Below are 16,424 nucleotides of genomic sequence, written 5' to 3' on the forward strand. Positions count from 1 at the left end.
GGCCTTCAGGACACAGAGTCGGCAGTGGCGTTGTAGACGTCGTCTAGTTGGTGTTCTTCGGGTTGCTGCACAAAACACACAGTCCCCAGTGCTGCGGGTCGAAGTACTTGAAGTCTTTGCTGTTCATGAGAATTCGTGAACAGGGGGCAAGCTCTAGCTCAAGCCCTTGGAGAGACTCACAAGTTAGGTTACAGAAAGTCCAGTCCAGGCCTTTCACTGCCCAAGACAGAAGCAGCCACTGCTGGTCAGCCCAGCAAAGCAGTCCTTCCATTTCGCAGCTTCTCCAGCTCTTCTTCTTGGCAGCCTTCTTGATCCAGATGAGTTCTAAAGTTCAGAGGTCTGGGACCCAGTATTAATGTCCAAAAATCCTTTGATCTTTCAGGCAGAGCGTGTCTGTGTCCGGCCAGAACCAGTTGGGACTTCTCTGGTGTGAATTCCTGGCAGGAGGTGGAGACGGTATTTGTCAGAGGCAGACCAGGCCCTTTGAGGTGTAAGGAAATCTCCTCCCCCTTCCCCCATAGTAGCCCAGGTCTATTCAACCCTTTCCTGACCTATCTAGACTATCTGGTGCCCCTCCGGCCCCTCAGCCTTCTGTCATCCAAAACCCAGACAGGCAATCCACATTCCACCAGAGGCACACAGGATGACTGAGCAAGAAAACACCCACTTTCTAAAAGTGGTATTTTTAAACGCAGAATGTAAAACTCACCTTCACTAAAAGATGCAAACTTTAGAGTCTGAGTTCAGGCATACTAAATGTTATTTTCTTAACCGAATTCCCTAGGCCAGTTATGTGTATAAGATGTTATAAACAAACCTCCCATTCTATGGAGAACTGGTAGCCTTGCAATAGTGAAAAACTAAATTGGCTGTAATTCACTATTAGGACATGTCACACACACCAGGGCATGTCCTACCTTTCACATGCACTGCGCCCTGCCCACAGGGGCACCAGGGGCCCACCTTAGGGATGCCAGACATGTATGAAAAGGGAAGGTTGGGGACTGGCAAGTGTGTGCATTGGCCAAGTCGACATGGCAGTTACAAACTGTGCGCAGACTCTGCAATGGCAGGTCTGAGGTACCTTTTCAGGGCTACTCTCGTAGGGGGCATAATCAGTGCTGCAGGCCCACAAGTAGCGTTTTGATTTACAGGCCCTGGCACACACAGTGCACTTTACTAGGGACCAACAAGTAAATCAAATATCCAATCAAGAAAACACCAATCCATAGCACAATTTACAAAGAGCACCTGCACTTTACCACTGATCAGCAGTGCGAAAAGTGCGCAGAAACTTTACGCCATCAAAACCGGGAGGTCAGAAGGCAAAAAAAGTCAGGGGGAACACGCCAAAAAATGCCAAGTCTAACACACGTCCTCTCCAGCTGAATGTAGGGAGAACTACCCACACACCTGGGAGTTCTCTTCACTAAGGCGGAAGAACCTGGACAGGCCATCTGCGTTGGTGTGCTCTGTGCCAGTGCGATGTTCCACCGTAAAGTCCATTCCCTGTAGGGAGATGGACCACCTCAGCAGGTTTGGATTCTCCCTCCTCATCTACATTAACCATCTGAGGGGCCTGTGGTCTGTCTGAACTCGGAAGTGAGTCCCAAACAGGTATGGTCTCAGCTTCTTCAGCTTTCATGCCACTTATTCCTATATTTTTATAAAAAAACTGTTTATGAATTAACAATGTGTAATTGTCAAGTATATAATGTGATTTTATAATTGTCATTTGATGTTATATGAATGATTTTTTTAATTGTGTTAATTGTTTAATAAAAACCTGTATTTTAGCCAGCTGTAGTTTACTTCTACATCCTTTTTGATCTATATGTGATTTGTACCGCCGAATGTCCTAGGTTGCTACTTTTCAATCGTGCTTATTTCCCTGGCCTAGGAATTGTAAGATTCGTTAATTCACGGGGTCCTTGATACATACACATTGCTCAGCTTCTTCAGTGCCCAGACCACAGCGAAAGCCTCCCTTTCTATGGCACTCCACCTCTGCTCCCTGGGGAGTAGTCTCCTGCTAAGGGAGACTACCGGCTGGTCTAGAGTCTCTTCATTTAGTTGTGAGAGCACCGCTCCCACTCCATGCTCTGACGCGTTGGTGTGCGCAACAAATTATTTGGAGAAATCAGGGGCCTTGAGCACGGGAGCCGTGCACATGGCGGCCTTCAGGGCATCAAATGCCCTCTAGCAAGACTCCGTCCAGATCACCTTTTTTGGCTGCTTCTTGGAAGTCAACTCAGTTAAGGGAGCAACAATGGTGCCATATCCCTTAACACCATCGCTGCAGCGGCTTTTCCCGCTGTGTGCGGCTATTTTCAAAATACAGCGTTACATGACGAGCTCAGCTCGTCATCAGCATACGAGTGCCGTAGCTGATGACGAGCTGAGCTCGTCGTACAAACAACAGGAGGGGGAGGTAGAGCAAAAAGAGAAGGATTCTTGCTCCACAGAATACTTTTATAAACAAGAAGAATCCAACTAAGAGGTAGGGTGAAGTGTTCAACAAATGATGTTGGAGCACTTAGTGTTTTGTAAAATACCCCCCACACACCAAAATGCCTCTTGGTGTCATGCTTCATCATCGGGGTCTTCACATCCCTCTAACGGGATGTGGCGTGCTACGACCTACGACTACGTGGGAGCACTTATAGTTAATTACTATATGTGGTGCATGTGTGTTGGGTGTATTAACAAGTGAGTGGTGGGACGTGGTGAAGGTTTAAAAAGTACCTGACATGTGAGTATATTTGAAAACAATTTTATTCCTAACTCCGGCTGGTACTATTAAAAAAAGTGCAGTGTGAGGTTAAATCTGTCGTGTTTATGGACAGGACCTCAGGTGTGCGTCGACATGTTTCGGAGGCAAAACTCCTTCTTCAGGACGGGGGCACAACTTCCCCACCTTACTCACGTTTCATTAAATATATCAAAATGTATTAAAGTTGATAATATCAAAAGTGAAAATACTATAAGGCTATAATGTGCCTACAGCGGTCTGCTACAAGTTCAATGACCTGTAGGGAAAGAACACAGGAAACAGAGAATGGTTACCCATGTAACTGGTAGTTCAAGCAGGTGCAGTCACCTGGAACCATACCATGTGCTTGAATAAGCCCTGTAAATAAAAAGACACTTACAAGACATACAACAAAGATACATAGATTACTAGAAAATACTGGAAGTCTTGGTCTTACTTATGAAGCTTGCTTGCTTGCTTCATGAGCAAATAGGAACGTCTGGGGTGTTGCTATTTTGCAATCTGAAGTGAGAGGTAGTGCAGGTATAAAAATACAATCTCACTTACTTAGTTGGTTTTGGATATGCTTGTTTTCTGTTTCATACTCACGGGTTCTGGACATACTATTCACCGTCTTACCCCACACGCTGCTCCGCTGAAGTGAGGAGAGCTAGCGGCGATCTTTATTTATACCCGGCCCTTAATTGCTGAAATGAGCGGGCAGGAAAGGAGAAAACCGGGAAATGGCCAAACATGGGTATTCCGATGTGGACAGGTCGATTACATGCCCTTGTACGGCATGTCCGATCATGCGTGAAAACGAGCCGTCGGTAGCTAAGCGACTGTATAAACACGTGTATCCATTATCGCGCATGCACGAAGGCTGCTGGACGAACTACGCGCATGCGTACAGAGCGCCGCTTCTCAATCAGCGCGAGTCAGACGAAGTTTGTGTAGCGGAGATGCGCTACGAAATGACACAACTAGGTGGTCACTTTGATAATTACGAATCGGGCTATGTTGTAGGTAGTCCTCGATTGCGCAAATACAAAGATTCGTGGAACTGAGATTTTTGTTAAGTTTACAAGGAATGGGCCATTCTGTGGGAATATACCCGGAGAGTAGTATTTGGAATATGTTCCTGTTCTTGAAGAAATAGTCTTACACCTTTGTGAAATCACAGGTATTCAGTGGGAAAGTTGTCCCCACAGGACCTCATCATTCAAACCTGTAATGTGTGTGCCAAGGCGAAACACCCATCGTTGTTCTTTCTGGAAAAGGCCTGCCTCTGAAGGTAGCTGCTCTATGACTGTCCACTTTAGGTCATTTACACAATGTTGTGCAGTTAGGTAATGTGTGGCCATTTTTGTTGTACTTTTCTTGCAGCGCACGTTGCTTTTATGCTCATTCATTTGTGTTTTTATAGCCCTAGTGGTCATGCCCACATATTCCAGGCCACATGGGCAGGTGATCAGGTATACCACGTTTTTGGAGTTGCAGTTTGTCATCCTCCTTTGTTCCCAGGTCGAAAGTTAGTCTGGTGCTTTTTTGTGTGAGGTGGCAGCTGCTGCAGTTTCCGCAGGGAAAATGTCCTTGTACTCCTATGGATGGTTGGGTGGCTGCAGGTGACGGTTTGGGTCTAGTATGTACTAACATATCCCTGAGGTTCCGTCCTCTGCGATGAGCGAACATGGGTTTTTCCAAATATAGTTTGCCACATGTCAGTATGCCCCAATGCTTGTTGACGATCTTGGAGACTTCATTCGACATGGTGTTGTAAGTCGTTACGCAGATTAGTCGTTTGACTTCCGTTGATTCCCTCTGTCTGTCTTCCAAAAGAGCCTCTCTGTTGTTGTTTTTTGCTCTTTTCATTGCTTTATCAATGATTTTGATAGGGTATTTGCGTAATTTCAATTTCTCTCTCAGATCACAAGCCTGTGTTCTGAAATCCGACACATCAGTACAGTTGCGCCTTAGGTGTAGGAATTGGCCGTAAGGTAAATTTTCTCTTAGATGTCGAGGGTGAAAACTGTCAAACAGTAACAAACAATTCCTTGCTGTCGGTTTGAAATGGGTGGTTGTTTTCAATCTCCCTGAGCTCGTCATCAGCATCGAAGGTGGTAACAAACCTCCTGTAGTACCCGGGGAGTTCTAAGGAGGCCCTCACCTCTGTCTGGGTCTTGGGGGCTCCCAAGCCAGGATGGTGTCAATCTTGGGCTGCAGGGGCACCACCTGGCCGCTCACTACCTGGTGTCCCAAGTACACCACCGAACCCTGCCTGATCTGGCACATACTGGCCTTAATCGTGAGGCCTGCTTTCTGCAGGGCCTACTACATTTCCCCTGAACACCGCAATGTCGTCCAGGTATGCAGCGCTGAATTCCTCCAGCTCGGCCAACACCTGGATGACCAACCTCTGAAAGGTGGCAGGGGCATTCTTCAACTCGAAGGGCATCACACGGAACTGGTAATGTCCTTCAGGGGTTGAGAATGGGGACCTTCCCTTGGCCCCCTCGGTTAAAGCAATCTGCCAGTACCTCGACGTTAGAACAAACGTACTAAGGAATTTGGCAGCTTCCAACTGATCAATGAGCTCATCAGCTTGGGGGATGGGGTGTGCGTCCGTCCGAGTGACGGCATTGAGCCCCTGTTAGTCCACACAGAACCGCAGTTCTGGTGTTTCACCGGGTGCTGTAGCCTTCGGGACCAAGACCACGGGGCTGGCCCATGGACTGCTTTACGGCTCAACCACCCCTAACGCCAACATCTTCGAGACCTCCTCTTTGATGCTGGCTTTGACCCAGTCAGCCAGCACTCTCACTCTGTTGCTCAGCGGTCAGGGTCGGGGAGAGGATCAGACCATCCACCGACCCATCCCCCTCTTGGGCAGACAGGAGGTCCGGGAGAGGCTCACTCTCCGCTTCCTCCCCGTCATCCGTCGCCAAGAGCATGCTCACTTCGGACCTCTTGAAGTGGGGCTTGAGGCGGTTCACGTGGAGGACCCGTAAAGGGTTCCGGGGAGCCTGCAAATCCACCAGGTAGGTTACTTCACTTTTGCGCTCCACCACATCAAAGAGCCCAGTCCACTTGTCCTGCAAGGCACAAGGTTCCACTGGGCCATAACCCCCACTGTTTGCCCAGGTTGAAACTCGTTCAGAGTGACATTCTGGTCATATCACTTCTTCATTTCTTCCTGGCTGGCCTCGAGGTTCGCCTGAGCGAGTTTCCTGAAGCGGACAGTTTGGTTTCGGAAGGCCAGCATGTAGCTAAACACATCCTGGGGGATTTTGCTGGGAGCAGTCTCCCAGCCTTCCTTTACCAAGCTTAGAGGTCCTCGCACAGGGTGACCGTACAGAAGCTCAAAGGGACTGAACCCGAAAGACTTCTAGGGAACCTCCTGGTAGGCAAAGAGAAGGCACAGTAAGAGGACGTTCCACTTGCGCCTCATGGGTTCGGTGAGACCCTTGATCATGCCCTTCAAGGTCTGGTTGAACTTTTCTACCAGACCATTACCTTGTGGGAGGTAAGGGGTGGTGAACTTGTAAATAACACCACACTCCTTCCACAGGGATGTCATATACTTCAAGATGAAATCGGTCCCCCTGTCGGAAACTACCTCTCTAGGGAACCCACGCGGGAAACGATCCCCATTAACGCCCGGCCCACCACTGGCGCCATCGTTGTCCTGAGAGGGATTGCCTCTGGGTACCGGGTGGCATGGTCCACCAAGCCCAGGATGTACCTGTTGCCCATGGCTGTCTTGAGATCCAGTGGCCCCACAATGTCCATCCCTACCCTTTAAAAGGGAGTCCCGTCAATGGGGAAGGGTTGGAGAGGAGCTTTGACCTTGCTCCCACTCTTGCCACTTGCCTGGCAAGATTGGCAAGACCGACAATGCACATCCGACTGCCTTCACATTTGAAGCCAGAAGAAGTGGATGACAGGCCTTTGAAAGGTATTGTCCTGTCCCAAATGACCTGCCAAAGGGATGTCGTGAGCCAAACCCAGTAGGAAGGTCTGAAAGCACTGGGGTACCACCAGCACACGGGCTGACCCAGATTCCGCGACCTTAGGCTCGCTGTAAAGGAGATCATTCTCCCAGTAGATCCAATGTGACCCGAGCTGATCACCAGTCGCCTGGGCTGCGGCCTGCCGCCGCAGACCATCCAGAGAAGGGCACTCTTTCTGCTCCCGGCAGAACTCCTCCCTGGTGGGACCCCCTTCTTGCTGTCAGTGGGTCAGCTCAGAGACGTCCCCCAATTTGGCTACCTGTTCTCCTATAGGCACCAGGGCGTCCCCTCAAGGTCTGCCTACTCCCGGGCCGTGGGAACTTCGGGGGCCCGTATCCCTTTCTCTTGGCAGGGACCTGGGCCACTGTTTCAGGCTCCGGGTCCCTCTGATCACTCTCTCTGGCCGCCATGGACCGGGTGGACACGCATGCCCACTCTGGCAACCCAAGCATCTCCAAGTGGGACCTGAGCTCAACATCCTTCCAGAAGGACTGCTCCAGGTAGTTACCGAGCAGTCAATCAACAGGCAAGGAAGGGCTCACAACTACCCTCAAAGGACCTGAGACTCCCCCCCCCCACACTTGAAGGGAACCTGCGGCACCAGACACTGGCGCTCTGAAACTTCGACTGCAATTACTTGGTGGAATGCCCTGGGGACTACCTGCCTCTCAGAAACCAGGTAACACCAAACTGAGGTCACACTCGCTCCAGTTTCACTGAGAGCCTCTACCCTTTTCCATTGATAGTCACCCAGGTGCTGTATCTCTTTGTGTTAGGGGGCACCTGGGCCCCTGGGACCATCTCACTGTCCCCTAGTGAGACGAGGATAATTTCTGCGGGGTCCCCACCCTCCTGTGGGTTCTCCACCCCCTCCCCAAGTGCTACACTAGCCAACCCCTTGGACTGCCCACCGGTGGGTGGCTGTGCCCCTTGGAGCACCTGGGGTCCCCCTTCATGTGCCCCACCTGGTCACATGCAAAACATTTGCGAGGGCTGGTCTCAGTAGGCTTGCCTGTCGAGACCCCTTGATTCTTATATCCGGGGGGGATGGGAGCCTTTACCCTGGGTGTTATTTTGGGGCCCTTTAGAGAACTCCTGTGTTTTACGCTTGTCCCCACCACTTTTCTGCTGGGGACCCTGACCACTTTTGGCTGAGTCTCCCACAAACGGTCTCTTGTGGACCCTGGTACTCACCCAGTGGTCCGCCTCCATAGCAAGCTTCCTGGGGTCAGTTAGCTTACTATCAACTAGGTGCTGGTGCAGATCTGCAAAACATAGACTAGACAAGTGCTCCCAAGCAATGAAATTGTAGAGTACCCGAAATTCTGTCACATTACTGCCATTTAACCCAGCCATCCAATGACCGACAAAACCCATCCACACATTCCAGCCACGTATTGGCATCAGACTTCTTCAGGACCTAAACGGATCCCTGTACTTTTCAGGAGTGAGACCATACCTAGTGAGAAGGGCTTCCTTCATATCAGCATAGGTTAGGTCAGGCCCCTTACCCAAAGCTGTCAAAGTATCCCTGGCTTCCTCTGGAAACAGAGGCTACAATCCTACTCCCCAATTCTCCTCAGGGAAGCCATTCAAGTGTATGCCTCGTAACCCTGAAACCACATCTGTATGTCATCCCCCTTCTTGAACTCTCTGCCCACATTCTTAGGGATGTGTTCAATTCGGTCTGTCTGTCTTGACGAGTTGCTGCCACCATCTGAGCTGGCTCTTTTCTCTCGATCCAGCTCCTTCATTTCGTAATCTAATACCATTCTCTTCTCTTCTCTTCCATGGCTAATCTAATTTTTTCTAGTTCTGTGGCTACTTTCCTTGCTTCCCATCTGTCCTCCAGCTCCTCTGGGGACAGGCTACTGCGGCCTGGCTGGGAGGTTCCCCCCTCCCAACAGCACATCCACTCTAGGACTAGGCTCCTCCACCTCTCCACTAAGATCACCAGATTGCCTACTGGCATTTCTGGCCGCTACCCAGGCCTTCAGCGCCTTTTGTAGCTCATCCTTCTTAGTGAGGCCTCTGGCGTGGACTTTGAGGTTCTTGCAAACGGATTTCAATTCTCTAACAGTGTAGAGCTCCAACCTATCCTCCTCAAAGGCAATTTCCATGGATGCACCGGATGATGCTATTGAGTCTGGCATGATGAAGTAGAAAGTTCACCAGACAAGATCACAAAAATCGCCAAAAAGAAAACGGGCTAGTATGCGGTACGTAATGGTCTGTGATATGGTAGTAGTGCACACCAATCACTGTAAGTCACGTGCAAACGCAAGTCCTAGCCCACCGCTGCCACCAATATTAGAAATTGGATTTGACATTTAGTAGGCTAGGGCGTGACCAAAGCCAGGCAAAAACCACCACTCTAGTCAGGATAAGGGGGTTACACTTCTAAAATAACTCCTGCTCACCCCCTTGGTAGCTTGGCACGAGCAGCAAGGCTTATCTTAGAGGCAGTGTGTAAAGCATTTGCACATAACCAACAGTAATACAGTGTACGCACTACAAAAGGATACCACACTAGTTTAGAAAAATATCCACACTACTATACTTAAAAGTTCACAGTTCCAAAAATACGCTGATTAAAAAGGGTTCCTTGTGGGGATAGCTCCGTCCGGGCTAACACGGCTTTGTGAACAACAAAATACAACTGTTCTGGCTGGTCGCTGGGTTGTGGGCCAGCTATGGTGTCGGGAAGACCCGCAAAACAGTACCTGTTAGAAATGCAGAGCGTTGAGGCCCTTGAAATCACTCGCCTTGCAGGTCGAGCTCCTTTCTGTTGGAATTAGGAGCGCAGGCATCTGCAGGCGTTGTGTGCTGCGGTACGAAGTGCAGCGGTGCGGCTTGCGGGGCCCTCAGGTCGTGGTGCGAGCAGCGGCTCGATGACGGCATCAGATGGCATTGTCGATGAGACCAGGGTCGCAGTGCGAGATGAAGGCGGTACTCTTCACTGTGCTAGCATGTCACGGTGCATGCAGCGGCGGCGTCATTGCTGGAGCACTGTCGTCAGCTGACGAACTGGAGTCGATGGCACCAGCGTTGGTAGGCCAAAGCTGCAGTGCTGGATGATGGTGGTGCGTTGTGTGACTTACGAGCGGGGCTCTCAAACCACGGTGCAGGAGAAGTGTGGCTCAATGATTAGAGCGGCAGACCCTGATGCAGAAATTCCCCGCCTCGGCGGGTCTTGGGCTCAAAATTCCACGGACTTGATAATTCTCGCCTCGGTGCCTATTCCAATCATGGAGTCCCACTCTGCAACTCTGGGCAATAGCTTGCTTAATCTCCACAACGGCCCCCACAACGCTAAGGATGCCTGGCCTCCACCTTGGGGGTGCCTAGGAGTGGACGCCTCACAGGGAAAGCCAGGATGGGTTCCACAGTGGTATTCGTACAAGCGCCTTGAGACCCTTGCGGGTGAGTAGTGCGCTATACAAGTATCAATTTACAATTTATTTTACGGTGCAAGCAGCGGCGTCGATTTTGGCGGAAAGAGGCTGCGTCAGGCCGGCCAGGGCATCCTCGTGAAGCAAGGCCATGCAGAGTGCAAGGCCATGCAGAGTGCAGTGCCCACAGGTCGCGGTGCAGGCAGCGGCTCAGTGGCGGCATCAACAGACGGTGGCGGTGAGACCAGGGTTGCGTTGCGGCGGTGCAAAAGCTTCGGCGTGAAGCAAGGCGGTGCTGAGTGAGGTGACCACAGGTCGCGGTGCAGGCAGCGGCTTGATGGCGACATCCACAGGTGTCGTTGGTGAGACCAGGGTTGCGGTGCAGCGCTGCGGTGGTGCCTTCTGTTGGGCCTTCAGGACACGGAGTCGGCAGAGGCATCGTAGGCGTCGCCCAGTTGGTGTTCTTCGGGTTGCAGCACAAAACATACAGTCCCCAGTCCTGCGGGTCAAAGAACTTGAAATCTTTGTTGTTCCTGAGACTTTGTGAACAGGGGGCAAGCTCTACCTCAAGCCCTTGAAGAGACTCATAAGCTAGGTTTCCGAAAGTCCAGTCCAGGCTTTCACTGCCCAAGACAGCAGCAGCCACTGCAGGTCAGCCCAGCAAAGCAGTGCTTTCTTTTCCTGGCTTCTCCGGCTCTTCTTTTTGGCAGCCTTCTTGATCCAGATAAGTTCTAAAGTTCAGGGGTCTGGGACCCAGTATTTATGTCCAAGAATCCTTTGATCTTTCAGGCAGAGGGTGTCTGTGCCTGGCCAGAACCAGTTGGGCCTTCTCTGGTGTGAATTCCTGGCAGGAGGTGGAGACGGCATTTGTCAGTGGCAGACCAGGCTCTTTGAGGTGTAAGGAAATCTCCTCCCCAGTAGTGCAATAGCCCAGGTCTATTCAGCCCTTTCCTGACCTACCTGGACTATTTGGAGCCCCTCCAGCCCTTCTGTCATCCAAAACCCAGACAGGCAACACATTCCAGCAGTGGCACACTGGATGACTGAGCAAGAAAATACCCACTTTCTAAAAGTGGTATTTTCAAACGCAGAATGTAAAAATCACCTTCACTAAAAGATGCATCTTTAGATTCTGAGTTCAGGCATACTAAATGTTATTTTCTTACGGAATTCCCAGGGCCAGTTATGTTTATAGGATGTTATAAACAAATCTCCCATTCTGACCTATGGGGAACTGGTAGCCTTCTAATAGTGAAAAAACGAAATTGGCTGTAATTCACTATTACGGCATGCCACACACACCAGGGCATGTCCTACCTTTCACATGCACAATGCCCACAGGGGTACCTGGGGCCTACCTTAGGGGTGCCTGACATTTAGAAAAGAGAAGGGTGGGGACTGGCAAGTGTGTGCACTGGCCAAGTCGACAAGGCAGTTACAAGCTGCGCGCAGACTCTGCAATGGCAGGTCTGAGGTACCTTTTCAGGGCTTCCCAACTGGGGGGCATAATCAGTTCTGCAGGCCCACGAGTAGCTTATGATTCACAGGCCCTGGCACACTCAGTGCATTTTACTAGGGACTAACAAGTATATCAAATATCCAATCATGGAAACACCAATCCATAGCACAATTTACACAGAGCACCTGCACTTTACCACTGATCAGCAGTGCGAAAAGTGCTCAGAAACGTTACGCCAGCCAAAACAGAGTAAAAACCGGGAGGTTAGAAGGCAAAAAAAGTCAGGGGGAACACGCCAAAAGATGCCAAGTCTAACACACGTCCCCTCCAGCTGAAAGTAGGGAGAACTACCCACACACCTGGGAGTTCTCTTCATTAAGCCGGAAGAACCTGGACAGGCCATCTGTGTGGGCGTGCTCTGTGCCAGGGTGGTGTTCCACCCAAAGTCCATTCCCTGTAGGGAGATGGACCACCTCAGCAGTTTTGGATTCTCCATCCTCATCTGCATTAACCATCTGAGGGGCCTGTGGTCTGTCTGAACTCGGAAGTGAGTCACAAACAGGTATGGTCTCAGCTTCTACAGTGCCCAGACCACAGCGAAAGCCTCCCTTTCTATGGCACGCCACGTCTGCACCCCATAGCACAATTTACACAGAGCACCTGCGCTTTACCACTGATCAGCAGTGCGAAAAGTGTGCAGAAACGTTACGCCAGCAAAAACAGAGTCAAAACCGGATGGTCGGAAAGCAAAAAAAGTCTGGGGGAACACGCCAAAAGATGCCAAGTCTAACAGTTAACAAACCCTAGAATGACAGATTAAAAAGCAGAAATAGTAAAGGGAGGGGCTAGAGGGGAGCGCTTGATGGGTCAACTACACCTAAGACAACAGGAATTAAAAGATATAGGTGAAAACGCAGCAAAGGCCCAAACCCTGGCGGTGCAAAGGAGACTCTACGATGTGGGTGACAAGGCCACCAAACTCATTGCATGGCTGGACAGGTAAGATAGGGGTAGAAGCTGGGTGACTGAGATCCACGGCTCTACAGGGGGAATATACAAGAGATGGGGAAATTGCAGAGGAATTTCCAGCTCACTACGAAGACACATACAGCTCCAAAACCTGTAGGTCCTAAGCAGACTGTGAAGAGCTCCTTGAAACAATGGCACTGGGCACTCTCACCGTGCAGGACAGAGATGCCCTGGAGAGTGACTTGACGGTAGCCGAAATAGAAGGGGCACTTGGGGAGCTGCAGTCGGGCAAGGTGTCAGGTCCAAATGACCTCCCCCTAGAGCTGTTCAAGTGTGTGGCCCACAGGATCACACCTCACCTCCTCAAAATGTTCTTGGATAGCAGAGAGTCATGGACACTCCCAGAAGATCAGAGGGTTGCCACAATAGTCGTAGTCCCAAAGAAGGACAAGGCGGCGACGGTCTGTGGCTCCTACCTATAAATATCACTGCTAAACATGGAGCCTACGGTGTAGGCTAAGACCCTGGCTAACCGTTTGAAAGGAGTCTTAGAGTCATTGATCCACCCTGACCAATCCGGCTTAATGCTGAAACGAAGTACTCTTCTCAATCTGAGACGTCTATACGAGGTGATGTACCTGACGGAGAAGTCGGAAGCGGATAATGTGGCCGTTCCCTCACTGGATGTAAAAATGGCATTCAACAGCATAGAATGGGACTTTATCTTCACAGTCCTGCCCAGAAGGGGATTCAGCCCCAAATTTTGATCCTGGGTCCGCCAACTCTATACTGAGCCACTCACCAGGGTAAGGGTAAACAGCAGCAACTCCTGGGTGTTCAGGCTGGGACTGGGACAGGGCAAGCGCCAGAGATGCCCCTTGTCGCCTATGATATTCACCCCGGCCCTGGAGCCCCTGGCAACTTGGATACAAGGGGACCCCTTGATCAGGGTAATTATGAGAGGAGGATAATGGGAGTAAAAAATGGCTCTAAAGGCAGACGATATTCGGCTCAATGTGACTAGGCCCCGTTCCTCAATACTTAGAATTCTCGACATCTTTGACCTCTTTGGGACCTAGTCGGACCTACCAGATCAACTGGTAAAAGTCACTAATTTACCTGCTCTCTATGGGAGATTTGGACCTGCCTATCCGCTGTCCAGTCTAGGTAGTGAAGGAGGGATTCAGTTACCTGTGGGTGCAAATATATGTAAAGGTGAGAAAGACTTCCTGCATCACAATTTGCTCCCCCAAATAGAATGCCTCCAAGCAGGCGCCCCCCCACTGGCGCATGCTACCCATTTTCCTAATGGAAAGAGCCACTCTTTTGAAAATGATGGCCCTCCCACACATGCTCTATGTGCGCCAAAACACCCCGTACAAGTTCCCTGATGTTTACTTTAATAAAGTGTGACGGGAGACCGAGGCACCCTGGATCCTCCCCGTACCCCGGCTTATGATCCAGCAGCGTTCGCCAGAGAACGCATTACCAGCAGGCGGAGAAAGACCTATACTCAAATAAAGCCTTCCTTGAAAAGTTTATTTAAGTTCTCTGGCTCTACTTCGTTTGAACAGTCCCCTAGGGTCTCGCCTAAAGTAGAAGAAACTATCCCTGTCCTCCAGCCCCCGGTCACCCCGGGACATAAAGTCAACACAACTTTGTGGGCACTGCTGTGGGACGGGGAACAGCGCGCATATCGCTTGTAAAACTACTGCGGAGAGTCTTTGATAGGAGTTTGGCGGTACCGGACCTCCGAGCTTATTAGTGGACGGCCCTATTGGTAGTGGTGAATGACTGGGTGTTTGGTGGGAGGGACAACCCGGCCTACAGGGTGGATTATTGGGCAATGGGTAAGGGGGTACCTTTCACTCCTCTATGGTGGGCGCCAAAGAAAGGTACGCTTCCATTCCACACTCAAGCAGTACTACAGGCATGGAAAGCTGCCAACCGCCACCTGGGATGGAACAACAAGCTTACAGTAGAAACCCCATTATGGGATAGTGACAGTTTGGGAGAAGTGAAGAAGCTGCGTAGCCACGTGCAGTGGCACTTAATTGGCACAGATAAGCTGGGGGACGTCTGGAGAGGGGGCCCACTACTAACCTTTTGAGAATTACAATTGGAATATGACCTAACCCATGAGGAAATATTCTATCTGAAACTACAGTATGCACTACACAGCCACTTACCCGAGGGGGAACAACTGCTGGACTATTCCCCTATGGAAGACCTATTTGCTTCTTAACCCTATGCCCACTAAAGCAGTCTCTTTAATAAAAACAAATATAAACAATTCACCAGACCCCCTCACCCAATTGAGGATGGTCGGAACACCTGGGCCCACTAGACAACGAGGAGTGGGGGGAGGCATTCAGAGTCCTAGGGAAATAGCCATGCGCTCTCTGTTCTAAGCACCTCATGTCCCTGCAGTGAAGTACTTGGCCAAAGTCAGACTCACTGTGGCCACTGCAGTCCTTCTTTCCTATGTTGCATGTGCTCTCTGGCCCCATTGGGTTACCACTGCCCTGGTCGATCCTCAGATTAAACATCCTGGCCAGGGGCGGCGCCGGCGCCAGGGTGACCAATCGTCCGTAAATTTCATAGGCGGTCCGTTATTTCGGTGTCTACTCCTTTGTCCATTATAATTCTTTTTACGAACGCCTTTTGTCCATAATTCTGGGGTGTGTGGGAATCTGGGATGCCCCCTTTGAGAAACTTCAGGATTTTTACAGCAGTCACTGTGGGGACCAGCTCCCATTTCTTTCAAGTGAAGAGGCTTCCAAAGCTCTTCCCAGACTTGTCAATTAGCCCCATTGTCATTCTGTCTGTGCCGATTCTCTCATACAGAATGACAATGGGCCATGTGCAGTTACAGCATGTGGTGGTGTGTCTGTGCCTGCATCAGCCTAGGGCACCACGGCAGGAATGCTTAAGCTTTCGGAGACACACAGACCATGAACATTAAAAAGAGGTGAATACAATATAACTAGCCCTATTTCAAATTAATTAAAAAAATAGAATTTAAAAAGTACACTTTTAACCTACTTTGCAGTTTAAGAGAAATTAACTATTTTCAGGCAAATATGAACAGTGGCTGTGACTTTGTGCCATCGCTCACACTGATGGGCGCAATGATAAAGGGGATTGACCTATAGACCCTTGCTGTATGCTGTGGTGGGCTGAATCAAAGTGTAAATTGACAATTTACAATTTAACAGGCCAATGAATGATGCTGGCTCACCATAGGCCCCTTTATATATTTATAGTACTGCGCAACTTCCTCTGATGTGTCTGTAAAAACGTACCTTTTTCCCCCGAAGTTTTGTCCTGAATTTTGACCTTGTGTCCTACATTTTTGTCCTGAATTTCGGCCCTTTGTCGCGACTTTTTTACGCTCGCCGTCCTGAATTTGCACCCATACCAGTTGGTGATTCTAGGCGCCGTACTGTACTGCTCAGAGACCTCCAAAGGCCCAAGGCCTCGAATGTACGCCGTAGGTGAGAGACGTCACTTCTTCTGTGACGTCCACCGAGGTGGGCGTCACCGTTTCACTCGAGAAGGGCCCTCCTCACGAGCAGCTCTTTCGCCTCAGCTGCGTCACCGCGGAGGCTCGATGTAGGAGGCTGCGCCGTTCACACACAGGACAAGTGAGTTTCCACTTCAGTTTCCGTGGTTCCCCGAGCTTGGCCGATCACCTGCTACTGTTGCCAGCAGCATAGGAGGCCTGCACTTCTGTTTTTCTATTTCAAACCCTGCTTATTATAATCATTCTCCCCAAGCCCTGAAAAATAAATCTGAGCTCGTGCTCATGTAAAGCGCGCTAATACCTTTAAGTCCAGTTG

At 50.2% G+C, this 16,424-nt stretch overlaps 1 protein-coding gene across 1 annotated transcript in view; it reads right to left on the bottom strand.

Moving 5' to 3' along the window:
- LOC147677835 (polycystin-1-like protein 2) overlaps positions 1-16,102 on the bottom strand; it is a 434,899-nt gene extending 418,797 nt beyond the window's left edge. The window contains exon 1 of the mRNA XM_086945590.1: positions 15,888-16,102. The gene's annotated coding sequence lies outside the window, so the exon portion shown is untranslated. The remainder of the gene's footprint in view (positions 1-15,887) is intronic.
- Positions 16,103-16,424: the final 322 nt, after the last annotated feature.

Source organism: Lissotriton vulgaris, chromosome 12 (genome assembly GCF_964263255.1).
Source record: "Lissotriton vulgaris chromosome 12, aLisVul1.2, whole genome shotgun sequence".
Classification (NCBI taxonomy): Eukaryota; Metazoa; Chordata; class Amphibia; order Caudata; family Salamandridae; genus Lissotriton; species Lissotriton vulgaris.